Source organism: Cynoglossus semilaevis, chromosome 19 (genome assembly GCF_000523025.1).
Source record: "Cynoglossus semilaevis isolate Cse_v1.0 chromosome 19, Cse_v1.0, whole genome shotgun sequence".
Lineage (NCBI taxonomy): Eukaryota > Metazoa > Chordata > Actinopteri > Pleuronectiformes > Cynoglossidae > Cynoglossus > Cynoglossus semilaevis.
In genome coordinates this window covers 2,449,131-2,453,274 of record NC_024325.1, presented here as the reverse complement: position 1 = coordinate 2,453,274, position 4,144 = coordinate 2,449,131, and the positions used below count along the sequence as shown (strand labels likewise).

Genomic DNA, 4,144 nt, shown 5'->3' with positions numbered 1-4,144 from the left:
CCATAATGACACTGGAAATATTGATTATCTACAGACCTGCCCTGGTGTGTAATGGATCGGAGGGACTGTGCGTTTACCATCTATAACTCTGATAATCCTGTTAGAACAGGTCCTGTTGATTGTCCTTCCTCTACTTGAGTGAGCAATTTAAAGTCTTATTTACCCACTAGCTCTAAATATGTAGATGAGGTGGTTAGAGGATTTAGTGTTAATTAATTTTTCAGTGTCTGAATGAGAGTAATTAAAGGAAGTTATAAGACAGCTCAATTTCAAACCGTGATTGATTTAGAAAAAAAAGGGTTGACAGCTGCCTGTCAGCCTACTGAACAGCTTTGACTCATTTTTTTTTTTTTTGGTGAGATTTAAATCTTTAAACGATGTCCTTTAGGATTCTACATTATGCAGAAGAATTTTTTTTTTTTTTTTTGTAATTTTCCTCTGGCTTTACATCTTCCAGATAAGAGCAGGAAGGCTTGGTACACACGGTACTTTTATTAGATGTCACATCACAGAAGAGCTTAACCTTAAGTCACTTTGAATCCTCCAGCTGATGTATTAAATAATGCAATTTGTGTATTGTTAAATTAGTCGTTGTTTAACGGTGCATGCTGGTATCAAATATCAACGAATCAGATTGTAGTATTTTTAGGTTTAAAAAGACGATGTTAGGTTAAAGGGTATTTGGTAAAGAGTGTTGAATTGCAGTCATTTTTGTGGTTGCATAGTGAAGCGGTTATTACATACACTATGGCGCCTCTAGTGGCAGCCTGTGTGGGTTGCAAAGACAGACATTTTGTTTAGTGGTTCCACTAAATTTTTCTAGTGGGATGAAAAAGATAATATAACCACAAAACCTATCCAATAAAATACTGTCTGTTATTATTACTGTAACTTACTTTTTTTGGCTGCTCAATAGAAGCTAATGCAGAGTGAACACCCAAAGACAAAGACTTGTTGTGCAGCTGGAGTCTGAGAGAGGGACCGGGGCGGGAGTATTGAGACTTAATGTGCTTCAATTTAAGGCTCCATTAGGTTTTAGAAAAATAACAAAAGTGAACCACATCTTTATCCCGTACTCTTTTTCCAACTCAGTTGATTCACCTTATAAAATGTATTAAAAACTGGACTTTGTGGTTAAAAATGCATTAGAACCTTTTTCTTAATCAGCCAGAGGACAAAGTATATGCAGTTGTTTTTCTACTTTCTAGTCAAGAGATGCAAAATGTTACAATTGGGTCACATCCCATTCTTGTTATTGAATTTTAAATAAATTACTTGTTGATTGTAGCTGTTTTTAAGTGGAAATGTGACCTTTTGTTTTGACGCCAAAGGATGGCCAGTTAGGTGAAGACGGTGGTTGTGGGATGTGTCGAATATCCATAGTTTTATGATTCATAAGGATCGGATGGTTTTTGATACCAAAACAAGCTAAAAGCAGTGGTGACTTTGGGGAAATAGAGCTCCAGTGTTTCTCTGTGTAACTAATATACCACGTACTCTGCTTCTTTCAGTCTGTTCAGTGTTTAATTAATGCATTTGGGCATTAACAATCATTCATTAAGTCGTATGAAGTTCAGATTAATGTGGCTTGGCAGTTTTTTTTTTTTTTTTTTTTTTTTTAACCAGGGAACCCTTGTTTTTTTGCTTTTTTTACAGATATTCAATCCTTTTCAAAATAAGCTGTTTTTGTCTAGATTTGTGGCAGTTCAAGTTCAAACCTCCTTTTTGTGGTCTTCAGTGAATTTGAAGTTTTCTTTTTATCCACGGTCTCATTGCAGATAATATCTCAGAGGAAATGTTTCCCTCCGTATTATGAAGCGGAAAATTTGTTTTCACCAAAGGTGCTACATTTTTCAAACAGCCACCCGATCCCTTCAGGTCCTTAAAAAGTTCTAACGATTCCCAACTACTCCAAAAATGAGGGGAATGTGATTGCACCAAACACATTACTTTCTCGCTAATTCTCCTCCTAAACCTGTGTACTTTGGAGGATTTTTTTTTTCTGTATGCAGCACAGTGCAGTACATTTATACATTATGAGTAGCCCCTCTCCTGCCCCCACCGCTCCTCTTTGAGACCACTCAAGCTCAGCGGACCCAATTCAGAATGTTTTCATGCCAGCCCAGTGAATCAAGTGCTGTCTTACAAACAAAAATAATTGTGCATCGAGCTGTTTACTGCAGAACACAGCGTCAGATTTTCCATGTCTCAGTGGAAAATAAATTGCTGTTACCTTGAAAAAATCTCCATGTTGGTTCAGCTGGAATAATTTAGTGACCATCTACACAGCTGCAGAAGAGAAACGCGTTCCACGTGAATTGGAAAATGATGCAAAAACAAAAAAACGTACATGTTGATATATTGACGAAATATATTTTAATGATGATGAAATATTTAATCTATATATTAAGAAAAGTTTCTGACACATACTGTTATCCAAGGTCTTATATATATTTTTCTCTTTTTCTTAAGTCTTTTGATATTTTTTTATTTTATTTTATTTTTAGAATAGCGTAGTGAATCTAAAACCTTTGGTTCAGGAAATTTACTTTATTTTTAATTCCTTCTTGCCATGCTTCTTACCAGCCAGACAGTGCTCTTTGAGGTAGAGGAGAACATTGTGTTGACATATTCTGAAGAAACGGGGGAAATGAAGTAAACTTTGGGGCTGGAATACTAATTATCGGATTATGAAAAACACACTCTCAAGTTTAGAGTTAACAAAGACACTCCATCTATCGGATCCTCAATCAGGGGTTTTCCAGCAGGAAGGATAATCAATAGCAGGTCAAAGGGCATTAAGACAGTGAGTCTTCTCCCCTGAAGTACTGTATTTCAGTACTTTCTCCTTCCCGAAAATCAGAACCTCAGCAACTTTGAAACTCTCAATCTAAAAAGCACATAACTCTGGGATTGTCTCTTAAAGGAATATGATGAGTAAATGCATTTTCTTGGCGGTTCTCATTGTGCTGTCAGCTGAGCCTTTTCTCCATGCCTGTGCGGCTGCGGCGCTGACCTGCACATCAATACGGAGACCCCTGATGTGCCTCGTGTCTGAACAATGACAAACGAGTTGCTTTCTCCAGGTGAAACTGTCTTTCTTCTGTGCGTCATCTCATCACTCTCACCAGTCAAACGCATCATATATGATACAGGACGAGAGCTTCGAACGAAGGGAAATACGAACCGTAATTCTTAAAGAGTAATGGAACTTCATTGATGTGTGACTATTTTTGGATGCGATGATGGAGGTGCAACTAAGGGAAATATTTCAGGGCGCGTTATGTATCGCAGCAGTGGGTCTGCATACTAACTACTCTATGTTAACAGCTATTTTTTTAGTGAGATTTGGATCAAACACTCTACAATGTCAATTGTGTTTTTTATTTTTTACCCTTTGGAAGTACAATGCCAAGTGAAAATACAAGAAAAATTAGAGTATTATTATTATTTATGAAATACAGCTATTTCTCTAAATGTAAACACAGTGTTGTCAGGTCCTTTGATATGTTAATGCATTTTTGGGTTAAAAAAGAAGATTATATAGAGCTCGATCCAAACCTGTTGCAAAGCTTTAATAGGTTTTCGTCAGGTTTCCTTTTCAACTCTGGTTTAAAATGCTCTGATTTCACTGCTGTTCATTTTTGAGGGTTTCGTTTTTGTCAACCTGATCCGAAAAAACCTAAGAGCTCAACGCTTGACAAAGGCATAGTGATAAAACCCGAAACCTGCGTCTCCACATGGCAACGTTATTAAAATCTGACAGATGAAATTAACAAATGTCTTAGAACGTTCTGACTCATCTTCAGAAAAGCTTTTCACTCCTTTTATTCCATTACCGTCAATGTTGCATTTTATTATTTTTTTTGTTGCCATCTAACATTTTGTCCAGGGTGTGTAGCAGGTTACTGTAGTACTGTTGAGTAGTGCTGTGGAACATTACCCAATGTCACTTCATTGCTCAGAAAAAATATTATTTATATTTTGAAATGAATTTTTCTTCTTTTGTCAATGCGTGACAGGCAGAACAATTAGATACTTGTCGCTAGGTGGCAGCAAACGGCAGTGAAAACTAAAAAAAGAAGAGAATCAGAGGAATTGAAGATCTTAAAGATCTTAAATCGCAGTTATTCTGGTCCTGAGA

General features: G+C 36.7%; 1 long non-coding RNA gene across 1 annotated transcript in view; it reads left to right on the top strand.

Moving 5' to 3' along the window:
• Window positions 1–4,144, top strand: part of LOC107990030 (uncharacterized) — a 50,211-nt gene that overhangs the window by 2,203 nt on the left and 43,864 nt on the right. The window lies entirely within an intron of this gene.